Source organism: Solanum stenotomum, chromosome 9, assembly GCF_019186545.1.
Source record: "Solanum stenotomum isolate F172 chromosome 9, ASM1918654v1, whole genome shotgun sequence".
Taxonomy (NCBI): domain Eukaryota; kingdom Viridiplantae; phylum Streptophyta; class Magnoliopsida; order Solanales; family Solanaceae; genus Solanum; species Solanum stenotomum.
Genome location: NC_064290.1, coordinates 26,930,641 through 26,951,341, shown reverse-complemented (window position 1 = coordinate 26,951,341; position 20,701 = coordinate 26,930,641).

Genomic DNA, 20,701 nt, shown 5'->3' with positions numbered 1-20,701 from the left:
GACAAAGTGTAGTAAGGATTTCTGCTTGCTTTTATAAAGGACTTCGATTGTATGGATAAAGTTTTAAAATTTCCGTATTTTTCTATTATCTTATGGCATGATATGCTAAAGGCTTGTATGAGACCCCTTCGGGGTCAAGTACGCCATGTTACATCTAGGGTGTACCCCTGGATTGTGACAAGAAGGTACACTCGTGCACAAGTTAAATAAAAACCACATGGACCCCCATAAGTTTGACAAGTACAAAAATCTAAGACTACAAAAATGAAGTAACCCAAATCCAAATCCAAGAACATAACTCAGGCTTGCTGCCCAAGTAACCACGAATCAACAAACAAGTCAACTCCCGGCCCAACTAGCAACAGGGACAACCAATCCAGGCTACTAATCCAGACATTCCACTCTAGGGGCGTAAGCCACCCAGCTAGCAAGTGTGCCTGGGGTAAGTCGACTCCGTAGATGATCTTAGATATCAAGACCAATGCAACACCCTACATCCGAAAAGAAAAAAAAAGGATCAGATTTTGGGAAATTACATGTGCCAGCCACGGAAGCTAACCATGGCCCGTGGGTTGAACCATGGACTCGTGGGTTGGCCACCTTAGCTAAGTTGCAGAGGCCCAGGACTACGGCGTGACCTACAAACCGTAGGCCAGACCACAGTCGATGGTTAGGGTTCGTGGTTCGATGGCCCAAAGACCATCTTCTGACAACCAACCATGGTCCACCAGGACGGGACGTGGGTTAGACCACTGTCCGTTGACTGGGTCCGTGGATGGAAGGTCGATAGTCATTTTGTAGTTAAGCTTAGGGGTAGTTGGGTATTTTCCTAATTAATTAGTTCCTATACAACGTTGTTTTACCCTTCACTAATACCCCTAAAAAAGTATTTTCAACCCCAAAATTAACCCATTTACTTCATTCTTCCAAATTCACAAAAGAAAAACTAAATCTCCACTCCAAAAATTTCTCTCTCTAGAAACTTAAAGAAGAAGAGATTCAACCTAGGGTTTCAAGTCAAGGTCTCAATTCCTCCATTGAAGGCTTGCTTTTGGATTCAAGGTATGACAGTTTTGATCCATGGATTCCTTTCATTCATGGAGTTCCCAAATTCCTCTATTTCTAAAGGTAGAATTCCCAAATTGAGTTAGGCTTTTCTTTAATTATCATGGGTTCTTTTCATTATTGATTTAAATGATTGAATTATGATCTCTTATGCATGAATTGATGAAATACTATGATTTTATGATGATTTCCCCATGAACCCATGAAATCCCCATGTTTTCAAGTTATGAATCATATAATGTGGGATTTTGATCTTCAAGGAAGATTTTTAGGAAATTGAGCATGTATTGCAATACTTACATGTATTTATGATGAAATTCATATCTAACCCATGTTTTCTAAGCATTGATGATTGAAAGTGGGTTTTGAGCCTCAAGAGGTAAATTATGGACTTATGCATTATTTTATGAAATTTATGCAATTGTTTTAAGGGTGCTTTGAGAGTAAAGTACCAATGATGATGGTGTGTTGTGAAAGGATATTATCATAAACACATACTAGTATGATGTGAAAGGTTTTCTCACATAAAAAGGATTCTTAGGTCGAAAGGCTTTCTCACCTAATTGAATCAAAGAGTAAGAGCTATCCTAATGAACTATCTTGGTTTAGTTGTCCAAGGGAACCTTTCCATGATTAATGAAGTCTAGTAAGAAATGAATATTCCATGGGATTTATTCTTAGCATAGAGTTGATATTGATGATGGGATGGAAACTCTCCCGTTAGTAGAGGCATGCTTTCTAGAAGCAGTCTTATGAGATGGAAGATCATGTGTTAGTAGAGGTCGGGTTTCTAGTAGCAATCTCCTTATCCCTTAACTATGTGCCCCCATAGGTTGATTATCTAGTGGATCCACTTAATCTAGAAGTTCATGGTCCTTACCTTGGCAAGTAGGACAACCCTTTTCGGTGTGGGAAACTCCGGGGGATCATGTTATAGCTCACATGGTCTCTATGTTGGTTAAGGCTAATTCCCCACAAGTAATAATTGACCAATGTTACCTCAAGAAGTATCGCATATGAGTTCAAAGGTTTTAAAGATGAAGTTAGCTTTCATTGACCATGACTTTATGACTTATGTTTTCCAACTCTTTTATATCATGTTTAGCCTTGCTCAAATTCATGTCATGAAATGAACTGTTCCTTTTAGTATGATTTAAATATTTTATGCATGGTTATCATACTTGGTACATTGTTTTTTACTAACGCATAATCTTGCCTACATTCCCCAAATGTAGGGTCCGGCAGTCAGGGTCCTCAGTTTCGTGGCAAGAGGTTGCTTTGATATATTTCTGAGCTTTGGTGAGTCCTCATGCTTCAAGGATGGAGTTTTATTGTTTCACTTTCCTTCATACATTTTCTCTTTTGAACATGATGTATGGGCTAGGCCCAATTTCATTCTATTATATTAGATGGCTATGATGAGACAAGTGTATTAGACTTTCTCTTTGTTTTATAAAATGTTTTTGACTTGGACTATTGTTTTACTCTTATTTTTATATTTCTTATGTTATGAGAGCTAAGTGGCTTGTATGGAGTCCTTCGGGGTTATATACGCCATGTTGCATCTAATGGATACCCCTAGGTTGTAACAAATATTGTAATCAGAGAAAAGGTTTGAATGGTCCTAGGATGTCTCATAAGACACGTCTAGTAGAGTCTTGTTCATGAGTGTGAAGCGCACCACATTTATAAATGAGAGGCTACAAGATGATTAGGAAACTCTACTTCTTTCATTACTCTTAAGTCATGTGATAGAGGTTAACTCTATATGGTCTCTCTCATAATACTTATCCTATGTTCTTCATGTTATGGCTTCTCTATGAGCTTATACTAGAAGGAATGTGAGGGAAAATGCAGAACAAGAAGCTTCTCCCCAAGATCCTCAAGTTTCGGTCGATCCTTTGGCCGAGCAAGTATCTAATGCAGAGTTTAAGTCTTGTTTTCAAGTGTTGGCTCAAGCCATGACAACCTAAGCCAATAAGGAGATAGTGGTTCCCGTGAACCCAAATTTGGGTATGGCGATGTCGAGAGTAAGGAACATCACAAGGATGAATCCTCTGAAGTTTTACGGTTCCACAGTTGAGGAAGATCCTCAAGAATTTATTGATGAGGTCTATAAATTTTTGTTGATCATGGGAGTTACACTGGTGGAAAAGGCGGAGTTGGACGCTTATCAACTAAAAGGTGTGGCTCAAATATGGTATAATTAATGGAAAGAATGGAGACCTAAAGATGTTGGTCCTCTTGATTGGGAGAAGTTTAAGGCCACTTTTCTTGATAGGTTCTTTCCCCTTGAGATGATGGAAGCCAAGGTGCTTGAGTTCATAAACCTTCGACAAGGAAGTATGAGTGTGAGGGAATATGCTCTAAAGTTCACTCAATTGTCTAAGTGTTCTCCATCAATGGTTGTCGATTCAAGGGCTAAGATGAGTAAGTTTGTTTCGGGTGTGTCAGAAATGGTGGTTAAAGAGTGTCGAACCGCTATGCTAATTAATGACATGGATATCTCTCGTTTCATGGTGCATGCACGACAAATTGAGGAGGATAAACTCAAGAAAACGTCTAGAGAGGTAAAAAGGGCTAAGACTAGAAATGGTAATTTTACTAATGCAAGGTTCGATGGGCAAGGTCGCCCTAGATTCCGACAAAGGTTTTCTGGTCAAGGTTCCTCCAATGATCCTCATAAGTTCAACAAAGATAGGGCATCTAACCCTAAGCTTCAAAAAGGTAATGGTAGTGGATCTTTATTACCTAGGTCTAATTGTGCTAAGTGTGGAAGGAATCACGAAGGTAAGTTCCTAGCCGGCATGGATGGTTGCTTTGGTTGTGGTAAGAGTGGTCATAAAATGAGGGATTTCCCGATGCTTATGGCTAAAGTAAGAGAGAGAAAGCAAGCTACTACTAGTGGTGCAGGTCCCAATGCTCTTAAGCAAAACCATATTTATGTACTTCAGACTCAAGGTGAACAAGAGAGTTCTCCTGATGTGGTTACCGGTATGTTGAAAGTTTTCCAACTTGATGTATATGCTTTACTTGCTCCCCGTCCTACCTTGTCTTTTGTAACGCCATATGTGGCTATGAGGTTTGATGTTCTTCCGGATGTGTTGCTAGAACTTTTTTCTGTCTCTATTCTTGTTGGTGATTCTATCGTGGCTAAGAGGGTCTATTGAAAGTGTCTTATTTCCTTGTCCCATGGAGTTACTCTTGTTGACTTGGTAGAGCTTGATATGTTAGATTTCGATGTTATCTTGGGTATGGATTGGCTGCACTCATGTTATGCTTCTATCAATTGTAGAATCTGTGTAATCAAGTTTCAGTTCCCGAATGAGCCTATCCTAGAGTGAAATGGGGAAATTATATGCCTAGGGGTTAGTTTTTTTCATATATTAAAGCTAGAAAAATGATTTCTAAGGGTTTCTTTTACCATCTAGTAATGGTGAGTGATGTAGATTTTGAATCCCCTTCTCTCGAGTCGGTCTCCATTGTAAATGAGTTTTCGGAAGTGATTCCAGATGACTTACATGGTATTCATCCTGACCGGAAAATAGACTACGATATTGACCTTTTCCTAGATACGCAACTTATCTCTATTTCTCCATATCGTATGGTTCCGGCAAAACTTAAGGAGTTGAAAGAATATATGAAAGATTTGTTGGATAAAGGTTTCATCCAACCGAGTATCTCTTCATGGGGTGCTCCATTTTGATTCATTAGAAAGAAGGATGGTTCTGTTCGTATGTGTATCGACTATAGACAGTTGAACAATGTGACCATTAAGAATAAGTATCATCTTCCAAGGATAGATAATTTGGTTGACCAACTTCAAGGAGCAAGTTATTTCTCTAAGATTGATCTCTAATCGGGTTATCACCAATTAAGGGTGAAAGATGATGACATTCCGATGACAGCTTTTCAAACTCGGTATGGTCATTATGAATTTTTGGTAATATCGTTTGGGTTGACTAATGCTCCGACGGCATTGATGGATTTGATAAATAGGGTATTTAGACAATACCTTGACATGTTTGTGATTGTGTTCATTGATGATATTTTGATCTACTCAAGGAGTGAGGGTGAGCATATTGATCATTTGAGGATCGTGTTGCAAATTCTTAAGGACCAATAACTTTTGCCAAGTTTAGCAAATGTTCATTTTGGTTAAGGTCCGTAGCTTTCCTTGGTCATATTGTTTCGAGTAAGGGTATTAGGGTAGATCCTAAGAAGACGAATGTGGTCAAGAGTTGGCCTAGACCTCTAAATCCTTTGGATATTAGAAATTTTATGGGTATAGTTGGTTACTATAAAAGGTTTGTTAAGGTTTTCTCTTTAATTTCCTCGCCTTTGACGGCTTTGACTCAAAATAAGGCTAAGTTCATATGGTCCGAAGCGTGAGAATAGATTTTCCAAGAATTGAAGGATAGACTTACATCTGCTTTGGTGTTGACCCTATCGGAAGGGACGTATGGTTTTGTGGTTTATTATGATGCCTCGAGAATTGGGATAGGGTGTGTGCTTATGAAAAATGGAAAAGCCATTGCCTATGCCTCAAGGAAACTTAAAATCCATGAGAATAATTATCCTACTCACAACCTTGAGTTAGCGGCGGTCGTTTTTGCCTTTAAGATTTAGAGACACTATTTGTATGGAGTATATGTAGATGTTTTTACTGATCACAAGAGTTTGCAATATGTGTTTAATCAAAATGATTTGAATCTTCGCCAAAGAAGGTGGCTTGAGTTATTGAAGGAGACATGAGTTATCTTTATCACCTCGGTAAAGCTAATGTGGTAGCGGATGCTCTTAGTCATTTAGCTATGGGTAGTGTTGCTCATATTGAAGAAGAAAAGAAAGATTTGGTTTGATATATTCATAGATTTGCTCGATTAGGTGTTCAACTAGTGGACTCCACCAAGGGTGGTGTTATGGTTCACAATAGTTCCGAATCATCTTTTTTGGCGGATGTGAAAGCCAAGCAAGGTCTTTATCCAATTTTGGTAGAATTGAAAGAGGCGGTGCTTAAGAAATCCGTTGAGGCATTCTCCCAAGGGGCAAATGGGGTACTTAGATACCAAGGTCGTTTATGTGTTCCAAATATGGATGACTTTAGGGAACAGAATTTGACAGAAGCACATAGTTTGTGGTATTCTATTCACCCGGGAGCCACCAAGGTGTACCATAATTTATGGGAGGTCTATTGAAGGAATGGGATGAAGAAGGATATTGCGGAATTTATGGCTAAGTGTCCAAATTGCCAAAAGTGAATATTGAGCATCAGAAACCGGTAGATTTGTCTCAAGACATTGGCATTCCTACTTGGAAGTGGAAAGACTTGAATCTGGACTTTATAGTAGATTTGTCTTGCACCCGGCAACAACATGATTCGATTTGGGTGATAGTAGATCGTATGACGAAATCGGCTCATTTCCTTCCCGTCAAGGTTTCCTATTCGGTGATGGACCATGGCAAGTTATACTTGAGAGATATGGTATAGTTGCATGGAGTGACTTTGTCCATTATTTCCGATAGTGGTACCCAATTCACTTCACAGTTTTGAATGTCATTCTAAAAGGGTCTTGGAATTGAGGTTAAGCTTAGCACGGCTTTTCATTTGCAAACCGATGGGCAAGCGGAGAGTACTATCCAAACTTTGGAAGATATGTTAAGGGCTTGTATGATTGATTTTAAGGGTAATTAGGATGACCATTTTCCATTGATTGAGTTTTCTTACAGTAACATGTTGAAGATGAAGGAAGTTGATGATTGGAACATGTCAAAGGAACAGGTCTAACGAAGCTGACTGACGAGTCTATAGTAAGTGTTGAAGATGAAGGAATCTGATGATTGGAATATGTCAAAGGAATAGGTCAAACGAAGTTGTCTGGCGAGTTTACAACACTACTGTAGAATTAGAGTCGCATTAGGATCAGACTACTTATATCTATTAGGATTATATTACGACTAGGATAAGATTACGATTAGGATTAGATTATTTATAATTGCATTATTATTATTTTAGTAGTAATAGGTACTGTAGTAGGACTCTAAGTATAGTTAACATAGGACTCTACAATTCTCTCCCTATATAAGGAGTATGTACTCAATAATTTTAATCATCAATACAATCCTTGATTTCTCTAATCCTAGACGTGAGGTTTTTGCATGGTATCAAAGCATAAAAGCTCTTCCGATCTCTGAGTATTGATTAAAAAAAAAACAACACGTTAACTTGCAATGACCACTTCTACCGACACTATGTTGACTTCCTCACTTCACCAACTCATTGCCGCTTGCTCTATTAAACTTAAGCAAGCAAATTACCTCATAGGGAGGACACAAATATCCCAATTGATTCATTTGATGAGACTAACATATCTCATCATAGAGAATGAACCAAGTAAAAGTAGTTATTCCACTGGACAGACTGCTAGGAAAGTTGTAGTGGTTAATATAGATGCAAAAGATAGTGGCACCATTGATGGTTGAAAGGGGAAAGATGTGTTACTATGAAGTTGGATCTCAAGCACCTTGACCGAAGAAAGCATGTACCTAATTGTGGGCTACTCAACTTCCAAGGAGATGTCGGAATGCTCGGAAAAAGCTTATAATCAAGCAACAAAAGTAATTAATTTTGCTAGGGGTTCAGGTCTCAAATACAAGACCTTTAGGACTGTCATATTAGGTAAGGCACCATATCCTACCCTTAATCAATTTGTTTATGCTCTCACGAGTTTTGATATAAGGAAAGACAAAGAAGAGGTGTCACAACAAAACCATAACATGGTATTCTCTGCCCCAAAAGGCAAGGGAAGAGGAAACAACAACATCAACTCCAGAGAAACAAGTTTCAAGCCTGTTGGACAGGGAACGGGTTTTCAGAATATTCAATATGGACTAGGTTTTAGAATAATAAAAGTTTTCAAAGTGAAAATAAGGAGAAGAATAGTATTGAGTCATGTCAAATATGTGGTACGAATAATCATACTACTCTTATGTGTTTTTACTGGTGGGACGACTCGTATCAATCTGCATATGAACAATCACAAGCAACGACTAGACATCACATTCATATCGAAGAATTGACAAAACAAGTTTTTGTTGGGTATTCGAAGCAAGTTAGGAGTAATTGTTCCTCTATTCTCTAGCTTGAGGGGAAGTGTTGAAGATGAACTAAATTGATGAATGGAACAGGTCAAACGAAGTTGACTGACGATTCTACAGCAAGTGTTGAAGATGAAGGAAGTTGATGATTGGAACATGTCAAAGGAATGGGTCCAACGAAATTGTCTGACGAATTTACAGCAATGCTGTAAAATTAGAGTCACATGAGGATTAGACTACTTATATCTATTAGGATTATATTACGACTAGGATTAGATTATGATTAGGATTAGATTATTTATAATTGCATTATTTTTATTTTCGTAGTAATAGGTATTGTAGTAGGACTATAAGTATAGTTAACTTAGGACTCTACAATTCTCTCCCTATATAAGGAGTATGTACTAAACAATTTTAATCATCAATACAATCCTTGATTTCTCTAATCCTAGACGTGAGATTTCTACACAACAGTTATCACTTGAATATCGATATGGCTCCATTTTAGGACTTATATGGTAGAAGGTGTAGGCCTCCTATATGATGATTTGAGACTAGTGAAGTTGCATTGATAGGTCCCGAATTGGTACAAGAAGCCATGGAGAAAGTTCAGCTTATAAGGGAAATATTGAAAATGGCTCAAAATCGCCAAAAGTCTTATGTTGATGTGAGAAGAAGGGATCTAGACTTTGATGTTAACAATTGGGTTTACTTGAAAATCTTACCCATGAAAGGTGTAATGAGGTTTGGTAAGAAGGGGAAGCTTAGTCCCCAATATGTAGGCCCATATCAGATTTTGAGACGTGTTGGTAAGGTTGCTTATGAGTTAGACTTACCGAATGAGTTGGCGACAGTGCATCCCATTTTCCATGTCTCTATACTTAAGAAGTGTGTTGAAGATCCTACATCCATAGTTCCCCTATAAGGGATGGGATTTGATGAAAGTCTTTCTGATGAGGAAGTTCTGGTAGAGATTCTAGACCAGCAAGTCAAGAAGTTGAGAAACAAGGAAATAGCTTCCGTAAAGGTTTTGTAAAGGAATCATTTAGTTGAGGGTGCTACTTTGGAGGCCGAGGCCGATATGATGTCCCGATATCCTCATCTCTTTCCTTCTACTCATATTCTAGCTTGAGGCAATGACTTCCTCTTGGTTTTTCTTTGTTTTTGGAATGATGTGTTTTCATGATTTCCTTATGTGATGCATGTTCATAAAAACTTGTGTTTTGAAAAAAAATGAGTTTATATGATTGATCTTCCTCATGTTGTTATGCATTGAGTATGAGTTGCATATAGACTTCATGAGATGAATTAATGAACATGCTTTAGCTATGCTTTTTGGGATCGAATTGCATATGAGCTCCATGAGATTTTGTTTAGCATGTGTTTAGCTTGGAGAAGGTAGTTCCTCCTTGAACATGAGTAATTTTGAAAATTCATGCATATTGGGTTGATAGATGTAGTTCCTACTTCCTTATAAAGCATTTAAGTAAGTTTAGCTTGCAGTTGATGTTTCCTCCTTGTATATGTGCATTGCATGCATGATGGGCTGATAGAGTTAGCTTCACCCCTCTTATGATGTTTTGAGAACATCCTAGCTTGGAGTTGATAGTTTCTCCTTGGTTGTATACATTGCATTGTAAGATACGTTGTTAGTTCCTCTCCTACTCTTTTAGAACCAGTTTAAGTCTCATTGGAGGACAAATGGTCCCAAGGGGGAGATATTGTAACATCCCGTATCCGAAAAAGAAGTGAAAAGGATCAGATTTTGTGAAGTTGCAGGTGCCAACCATAGAGGCCAACCACGGCCCGTGTGTTGAAAGGTGGGTCCGTGGGTTGGCCACCTTGGCTAAGTTGCAGAGGCACAGGAGCACAACTTGACCTATGGATCGTAGGCCAGACCAAGGTCTGTGGTTAGGGTTCGTGGTTCGATGGCCCAAAAACCATCTTCTGACCACCAACCATGGTCCACCAGGACGGGCCGTGGGTCAGACCACCGTCCATCGACTGGGTCCGTGGGTGGAGGGTCGGTGGTCAAGTTGTAGTTAAGCTTAGAGGTAGTTGGATCTTTTCCTAATTAATTAGTTCCTATACTACGTCGTTTTACCCTTCACTAAGATCCCTATATAAGTATTTTTAACCCCCAAATTAACACATTTATTTCATTCATCCAAATTCACAAAAGAAAAGCCAAATCTCCTCTCCAAATATTTCTGTCTCTAGAAACTTGAGGAAGAAGAAGAAGATTCAACCTAGGGTTTCAAGTCAAGGTCTCAATTCCTCCATTGAAGGCTAGCTTTTGGATTCAAGGTATGATAGTTTTCATCCATGGATTCCTTTCATTTATGGAGTTTCCAAATTCCTCTATTTCTAAATGTAAAATTCCCCAATTGAGTTAGGGTTTTCTTCAATTATCATGGGTTCTTTTCATTAGTGATTCAAATGATTGAATTATGATCTCTTACGCATGAATTGATGAAATACTATGAATTTATGATGATTTCCCCATGAACCCATCAAATCCCCGTGTTTTCAAGTTATGAATCATATCATGTGGAATTTTGATCTTCAAGGAAGAGTTTTACGAAATTGAGTAAGTATTGAAAGCCTTACATGTATTTATTATGAAATTCATACCTAACCCATGTTTTCTAAGCATTGATGATTGAAAGTGGGTTGTGAGCCTCAAGAGGTAAATTATGGACTTATGCATTGTTTTATGAAATCTATGCAAATGCTTTAAGGGTGCTTTGAGAGTAAAGTATCAATGATGATGTTGTGTTATGAAAGGATATTCTCATAAACACATACTAGCATGATGTGAAATATTTTATCACAAAGATATTATTCTTAGGTTGAAAGGCTTTCTCACCTAACGGAATCAAAGAGTAAGAGCTATCCTAATTAACTTGCTTGGTTTGGTTGTCCAAGGGCACCTTTCCATGATTAATGAAGTCAAGTAAGAAATGACTATTCCATGGGATTTATGCTTAGCACCGAGTGGATATTGATGATGGGATAGAAACTCTCCTATTAGCAGAGGCTGGGTTTCTAGAAGCAATCTCATAAGATGGACGCTCCCCAGTTAGTAGAGGTCGGGTTTTTAGTAGCAATCTCTTTATCCCTTAACTATGTGCTCCCATAGGTTGATTAGCTAGTAGATCCACTTAAGCTAGAAGTTCATGGTCCTTACCTTGGCAAGTAGGACAACCCTTTTCAGTGTGGGAGACACCAGGGGATCATGTTATAGCCAACATGGTATCTATGTCGGTTAAGGCTAATTCCCCACAAGTAATAATTGACTAAAGTTACTTTAAGAAGTATCTTTAAGAAGTATCGCATATGAGTTTAAAGGTTTTAAAGATGAAGTTAGCTTGCATTAACCAAGACTTTATGACTTATGTTTTCCAACTCTTTTATATCATGTTTTAGCTTGGTCAATTGCATGTCATGATATGAAATGTCCCTTTTAGCATGATTTAAATATTTTATGCATGGCTATCATACTTGGTACATTGTTTAGTGCTAACGCATACTCTTGCCTACATTTTACCAAATGTAGGGTCCGGCAGTCAGGATCATCAGTTTCGTGGCTAGAGGTTGCTTTGAGATATTTCTGAGCTTTGGTGAATCCTCATGCTTCGACGACGGAGTTTTATTATTTCACTTTCCTTCATGTATTTCCTCTTTTGAACATGATGTATGGGCTAGGCCCAATTTCATTCTATTGTATTAGATGGCAATGATGAGACAAGTGTATTAAACTTCCGCTTTGTTTTTACTCTTAGTGTTCTATTTCTTTTGTTATGAGAGCTAAATTTCTTTTATGGAGTCCTTCCGGGTTCTATACACCATGTTGCATCTAGGGGGTACCCCTGGGTCATGACAACTGCCTAGCTTTTATAAAAACATGCATAATTTCTTTAAATATATTCATAGATTAAAGGTTCTTCACAAATTCATGTAAATTAGGGTTCATAGTCAAAATTCATAGATCAATGCATGGGTTCACGTGGAATTAATTGAAAAGAATGTAATTAAGTTCAAATCATCAAAATAAGATCATAATAAAGCAATTGAATCCATACAATTAGGATCCATGAGGAATTGAGTGAAAATCTAATCAAATCTTCAGAAATTGAATTGGAGAATTGACGAAACTTTAGAGGATCAATGGGTGAATTGAACCCATTGATGAACTCCCTATATACCTTGATTTAAGCCCTAAGAAATGATGGAGTAAGGAGACTTAAACTTGAAGAACCCTATCTTTTTCTTCTTCTTCCTTGATCTAGAGAGAAGTTTTATTTTCAGAGGATGAATTTGGTAAAGTTTAGGGAATTTAGGATAATGAATTGAAATTGGTAGTTTTCGGACGTAATCCACTTTTATAGGTCTTGAAATAGGGTTTAAAATGACGCAGTTTGGGTGCCAAACACTTCGGGAAAAGACCATAATGATCCTAACTTAAAAATTGACGAGGTGACTTCACGAGCCATCTAAGGCTTCACGGATCGTAAAACCAGTCATGAAACTTCACCTACCCAATAGTGCTTCACTAAAATGGTCATAAATTTCTACTTCGGGCTTGGAACTAGGCAAAATTAGTGGCATTGGAAAGAGGACTCAAAGACTTTTAATTTTATAGGTTATGGGCCACCTAATTCTCTTTTTTTTTTCTCTAAGATATGATTGTTTGAATTTGACCCAAAAAATCAAAACCTTATAAGCCCCTTTCACAGACGACTTCACGGTCCGTGTGAAGCTCCATGGACCGTTTAGGCGATCGTGGTCCTTCACAATAGCTTAGGGGTTTTGTGTCTCTTTTCACGGACGACCACACGGTCCATGGGACACTTTACGGACCGTCTAGGTGCCTATGGTCATCCATAGTGGTTGGGTGCACCACCACGAGTAGGGTGACGGGTCGTGATCCTCTAAACAGCCCATGGACCCCTCCGTGGTTTTCCTTTTTCTCTTGTTCTATCCTAATTTAGATTTTCGGTGTGTTACAAATACCTCCGCCTCTAAAACATTCATCCTCGAATGGGACTCAAAGTAGCATGAAAAGAGTACGACAGAAACTAACAACACAACATTAGTGAAATTTCATCAAAATGCACATAATCAAGGATGAATATAAACTTCAAGCTAAAACATACTTTAAAAAAATCTTTTTATAAGGCATACATGCAAATCCTACTCAAATGGACATAATCATGAAGGAATCAATAAAGCTAAATCATATCTTTGAAAATCAAATTATTCATGAGCATGCATGCAAAAGGAAACATGGGAATGAATAAAACACAATAATCCTAAAGAGTGAACATGAGGGACTAATGTTTCAACTAGACCCGAAGATAAATGAAAGAGATAGAGATACTAAGACATCACACCGTCTTCGACTTTTCACATACCAACCAAAGCAAGGAACCTTCTATCAATTTATATAGTCCCACACACACACCAACCATGAATTACACCATCTCCCCTTTGGAAGAAAACCTCTCTAGTCTTTTTAAATTCATCTCCTTCAACCTAAGCAGAGCACCAAAGTCTTAACAACCATGGAACCATTGATACAAGTATACACTTAAGGAATTTCCACTGGAATTTCATGGTCGACCTTAAACACACTAACCATATATGGAGTCACACCATAGCCAACAAAACACCCAATATCAAGTAATGCATAACCACTATCTAAAAGACCATAATTTACCAATTTTCGCATCTGGGAACCCTCGTGATCTTGTCAAGTCTGAAGAGAATAAAACCTATTATGTTTTCGACTACCAATAGGACCTAAAGAACGGTATGGTGTTGTCAACGATTATCTCCCTCATTCTTGGAAATCGTAGAATAATCCCTTATCTTATGATTCAATTTTCCACAACCAAAACATGCGTTAAAACCAGCTACACACTCACCCCTGTGGATTTTTCCACACTTTTGATACTCGGATACCATTTTCTCGTAGAACCATTACCTTGAGAATTATTCTCTCCACCGGACCTTGAATGTGATAAATCACTATTATACTTTCTTGCTCTCTTTGAATCCCTAGTTTTCTCCATTCTTCTCTTCTATTTGTTGTGCATGCACCATCAAATGGAAGACTTCCATCTCTTTAACAAGCATGATGGTTAGGCATTCTTTGACCACCAAGTCAGAACCACCCAATACAAACTTACTCATCCTTGCCCTTGGATCGGGAACCATAATTAGAGCGTATTTGGATAATTGTGTGAATTTCAAAGCATACTCATTCACACTCATATTCCCTTGAGTAAGCTTACTGAACTCAAGTACCTTTGCCTCCCTCATCTCAAGGGGAAAAAAACTATCAAGAAAAGCAACTTTAAATTTCTCCCAATCAAGAGGACCCGCATCTACTTCCCTCTCTTCCTTTCATTAGTTGAACCACACTTGAGCAACACCCTTAACTTGATAAGCGGCCAATTTTTCCATTTCTACCGAAGTGATACCCATAATTCCCACTATTTTATAAACCTCATCAATGAACTCTTGAGGATCTTCCTCAACCTTAGACCCATGAAATTCCGGAGTATTCATTCTAGTAAAGTCTCTCACCCTTGTTGCCGTCGTACCCACCCTTGGGTTCACGGGAGCCAAAACCTCTTCATTTGCTTGAGCCATCATAGCTTGGGCCAATGCATGAAATGTGGCTCAAAACTCATCCTTAGTCACTTTCTCAGCCAAAGTGTCGACAAGAACTTTGGGAACCTCGGGCTCTATATTTTCATGAACATTTTTATTCCTTCTCGCGGGATTCCTTCATGGAGGAATATTTTGTAAAGTATAAACAGGGGTTAGGAGAGGAGGACCTTTATAGAGTTAAAATCTATGGCACGACTTTAGGGAAATAAAAAAAAGTGAAGTTTCCTAAATATCTTATAGCCTCATATTATAAATATGGCGCGTTTCAACAAGTTTGTCACGACAAGAGGCCCTACACAAGCTACTTAGCATACATCATACAAGATAATAGAAAACAAAAGAGTTTTAAAGATAGCATTTCATATAAAAGAGTTTTTGAATCAAAGAAGAAGTCTAATATTTGCCTCAATAAGCCATCTAATACATCATAAGAAAAGTGATTGGAATGTAACTCATACATCACATACAAAGTCTGAAACTGAAATGACATAAAAAGCTATAAAAGTGACATCGTCCTCAAAGTATGAGGACTCATCAACTATTCAAATCTCTAGTGTAATAAACTAGCCACGAACGGAATGAGAAGAGTTGTCAAGGCCTACATTAGTGAAATAATTTAGAAACAAGTATGCATTAGTATATGGAAAGTACTAAGTATGAGGGAAATGAAATAAAACATGAGACATGATCATAAAAGGACCTTATCGAAAGCATGAAATGCATGACCAAGTTAAAACATAGTAAAAAGATTTAAGAAGATTAATAAATCATGAACATGGTCAAGTAATCTTTAAATCATAAAGAAAACTTCATAAAACATTAGTAATTAACTTAGTTCATTTTGTGGGAAGTTTACCATTAACCGACATACTGATACGCTCAAATAACACCTCCCTAAAAAAGTATAAGTAATCATTGTCAAATAAAGGACTCAACTTATAGGTTGGGGTCGATCCCATGAGGAATATGGTTTAGACTTAAACTCAACTTACAATTATATTTGTTTAGTCAACTTATTCCCATTTGTGAAACAAATAACTGATTATTGTCAAGTAACAAGTGAGCAAGATTTGAACTTTGTTGTTATCAATGAGAGAGAGAAACTACGGTGTATGTGTTCCCTATAAGCTCTTAACGCGGTAATCCTAATAATAGTAATAATTTCCTAGTGTATCACATGCAAAGTGGTAAGTTATGTATCCCTAAGCGATTGGTCCACCAAATAGAGAATTTCACCCCGCACCTTGGTCCGCCTATGTGTGTATAATTTACTAACCCTTACATTTACCTCAGATTAGACATCACATCAATGTATGGCTTAGTTTTCACCCTCGCACCATTTGACATTAGACTATTAGATAGTATCACACTAAATCTATGTTAATAATTCTTTTCTTATTAACTACCTCCTTGGTCCGACAAGTAGCAACAAGGCGAGTTCTAACATTGGCCACCATTAAAAAGACTTCTAAACGAAAGAATTATCAATGCATGCATCAACACTAGTCAAGAATTACTTAGTTCTTATTCATGCGTTGTTAATTGCTCATAGTTCCACAACCCTAGTTGTGGATTTAGTTACTCATGCTTGGAAGAACACGATTCATAATTGTAGAAGAAGAATTCATGAACTTACGTGTTAAGCAGAAGAAACCCGTAATCTCCAATTGAAATTCAAAGCAAAAATCTAATAAACCGAAATTAGGAAATCAAATTGCCAAGGTTTGCAAGTTAATTCCCAAGAAAATACCAAGAACTAAAATTACATTATGGTGTCTAACCCCCAAAAACGAGGTATACATACCCTATTTATAGAAAAACTTGTCCTAAACAAAAAGGAAATGAAATAAGGAAATAAAACTGATGAACGCAGCTTCGATCGCTGAGACTGACCTACGGACCGTGGTTAGATCTACGGTCCATAGGTCTCTTCCGTAGCCCAAGACTTAGAACTTTTCCATAAAGGCTGGAACCTTCAACATTCAGATGCAAACGACGGGTGTGCAGTACGGACCGTAGGTTGACCTACGATCCATGGGTCCCCTTCTGTGGCTCCACACTTAGAACTTTTATTCAGGTACTGGAACTCCTAATCTCTGATACAAACGACGGATCTGCAGGACAGCCCGTTGGTCGATTTACGCTCCGTCAATGGCCTCTGTGGTTCCACACTTGGTCAGACTTCCCTAAAGATCATTCGATGCCTACCCACAATGGATTGTGACTGGACCTACGAACCGTAGGTCACCTCCGTGGGTGTCTCCTTTTGCAGAAATTCAATTGTCATCTCTCTCGACCTTGTCCAAGCCTATTTCCTGCAAATATAACATTAATTCTAATACAAAATGGCCCTAGACACACACAACTCTTAAGTGAAATGTATTAAAAATACCATAAACTCACGATATATCAACACCCTCAACTTAAATTCATTATTTGTCCTTAAGTGACGCACTAAGACTCTAAATAACACTTGTGTAGAAGCAGACATTCAAACTCAAGCAATCACATGGCTTTCTATCCCGACGACCTTTTCTAGTGAAAATCTTTTCTCTTAGATTCAACAAGCTAACTCATGTGGATCAAGATATGACACAGATCGACCAACAGACACCACAACATACACTTTTAACAATCACCAAAGTACCAACTTTCCGACAATGTAACTAGTGCCTTTACTTCAAACGAAATCATTTTCATACAGAAGATATGAATTTTAGAGTTTTAGGATTCATTCAACACTCACGCTCAGAAGTGAATTCAAATACAGTTAGTGCTCAATACCATAGGCTTGCCCTTATTTTCATTGCTTAGACTGTCCAAACTAGTTGTTAGGATCACTATAGGACTTTATTAGCGTGTAACGTATGTTCAGGGTCAGGTGTGGTACATTTGGGTACTTTTTAGTGACTTTCTGCCCTCCTAGACAATACATTGGCTTTTTACCTCTTCCTTGACCAATTTTTGGCATCTTTTCATTTTACTTTCTTTCCCTTAACTCTTTTCAACATGGATGTGACTTTTGACTTTTTGACTCTTATTTTTTTCTTTCTTCTTTTTGTTTCACTTTATTTTTCTTTCTTTCTTTCAACACTGTTATTTATCATCTTTTTTTTTTGCTTCTGTTGCACAAAGTCACATCCTTTTTCTTTTCTTTTTCTCTTTTCAACAAAAAACTCTTTTCATACCTTTTTTTCATTTGGTTTCCTCTTTCATAGCCATCCTCAACTTATGCATTTTGCATTAGTTGAGGTGCACAATGTCCGATGTCGGACCAGGGACAAGATCAAGATAACTTTTGGCTTAGCCACCCTCAACTTAGGCTTTTAGCCTAAGTCAATGTGCATATGTCCAAGGAGTGACCGGGGTCAAGACAATACTTTAAGAGAAGGTGAGTTAGGTGAATCAAAAGAAATGGTCTATTTAAGGCTCAAATAGTTGGATCAAAGGGAACATTGATTTCATTTGGTTAGATCATTCTAGGCTTAAGTGGAATAGTTTGAACAATGACCTATGATCACTTCCCAACTCCTAGCCTAGATCATCTTAGCAAGACCAACAGGGCAAGTTCTAAATTGTTACAAACTGTCTGAACATTCATCCATTCTCACACACTCTTGGCACATTGTTTCATTATCAGATTATCAGATTACCCAGTTCAAGTCTTTTTTAGCTTAAGTCATAAGGTTAAATCGGTTCTTATCATGTCACATTTAGATCTAACACATTCAAATCATCAAGACTATAGATCTAGCACAATTCAAAGAAATTGAACAAGGATCATTTTTTCATGCTTTTCATGCCATCATGATTTCATTTTTTTCTACACTTACTCCTACACATACATTCCTAAACATGCCGGTTCAACATAAATTAAAACAGTCTATTGGGGAAAAAGAACACAGACAAGAAAACCCCAAAAAAGAATTATGAGTTGGGTTACTCAAACTTCACCCTATCACTCACAACCCATTTACCCCACCCCCAACAAAATAGAGCGTATTTGTCCCCAATGCACAAAAAGTAAAGAATAAAGGATCGGGTGAACCAAACATGTGGTGCATAGCGCCGAAGAACTATCAACAAGTAGGTGGGCCCAATTTCCCGGAGCCCGCTGGATCAACAATCGGGTCACCCTCAGTAGTGCTCGCATCAACCGTCTCAGCACCGTCAATAGTGCTAACATCAACCCTCGCTGCACACCAACACCAATCTCCCTAACCCTATGTTGCCTCAACTCCTCATTAATGATGGATGCCCTCCAAGTTGCCTTAGTCTCTTAGTGCTCCCTCTTGATAACTCTCCCAGCCGTAGTATCATCAATAGCACGACTGGAGCGGGGGAACTTCCCAGCATGATGGGAAGAACTAGGTGGTTGCATATCATCTCCGAATAGTGCATCCAACATCGTATTATCAATCGATGTTGTGGAGGCTGACTGAGGCTCCATCTCTGGTGGAGCTAGGAAGGTGCCAAGATCAGTCCAGAGACTAGCTAGCTCCATTCGGAAAGCAGAAACATCAGTGGTGGGGGTTGGTCGCTCTAGGACTCTCAACTCAAAAGCATCCAACCGCTTATGAATGGCCTAGACCTTCTGATCCATCATGTTCTCCATTCGCTGCTCCATCCTAGCCTCGGACTCTGCTATGGTACGCTGCATTCACGGCCTCACATGCTCAAGTAGGGTAGCCATCTGGGCATCCAACTTCTGGACACAAGCTAAGGGCACGATAACAGACCCTGAGGAATGAGTGGCTCTGGAGGAGCCTGGGGCCTAACTGGCAGCCAGAGATGGGGAAGTCGGGGCATCCTCAGTAGTGGCTGGAGGGGCAGGCTCCTCACCCTACATCTGCTCCACATCTACTACCAAGTCTACTCCCAATAGTGGCACCTCAACCTGCGGCTCTCTGCGAGGGGCAGCTACATTGGCCTCATCCCTAATCAGGTCGATATCAAGGGTCTTGGTCGCCTGAATCAGCTTGTCACAGTGCCAAACCGATACTCCAGCATCCCTACACAGTTGAAATGAGGCATAGAAAGGGTAAGGTGGTGGTGGCCTTGAAGGCCCTCTCATGTATCTCCACAATCAGCACGCGGACAAAGTCCATCTCAAACCCAGCAACTAAGGTTGCAACCATAACCTCGCGGTCCCATGTGAGTACATTGTATACCTGAGTAGGAGACACCCGGTTCCGCACCAACAACCAGAAGAATTTGGCCACAAAAGTCAGGGTGGCCTTCTTTATGCCCAAGCTCGGAGTTCTGACCCAAGGTGACGGGCTAACCAAGGTGCAATAGTCTCCCTCTGATCTACATTCCTCTGGAATTCCCCGTTCCAAACAATGTCCCAACGATAGTCAAACTCAGTCGTGTTAATTGGCAGAGTGTGGCACGGACCGTAGAGGAACCTGTGGATGGTGATCTCAGATAGATCAATCAAAAACTCACGCTCTAGTGTAGCCTTGAGTGGAGGCTGGGCGGTGGGTTTGGCCCGTCTGTCAATCGAATCTTGGAGGGTAGCTGCATAGGAAGCATAGAACTCCCTAACTATTTCCTCACTGAAGGACCCTGGACTATGGGCCATCCAATCGCATATGTGCCTCTGGAAGATCTGATGGATGTTAGGCATGGTATGAAGACTGCCTGTGAGTACCCGGTGCTCCTCGGTGACCAAACGAGCCATCATTTCCTTCTCTGTTAGCCTACGAGCATCTCTGTATATCCACCACTGGCCACTCACACACCATCGGTTTGGCTCTTCAGCAACTGGAACAAGATTGGTGTTTGGTGGCACTGGAATGTCCCCCGCACTAGTAGCCTCGGAGGATAAGGTGTTGGCGCTATTAGAACTGGAGCC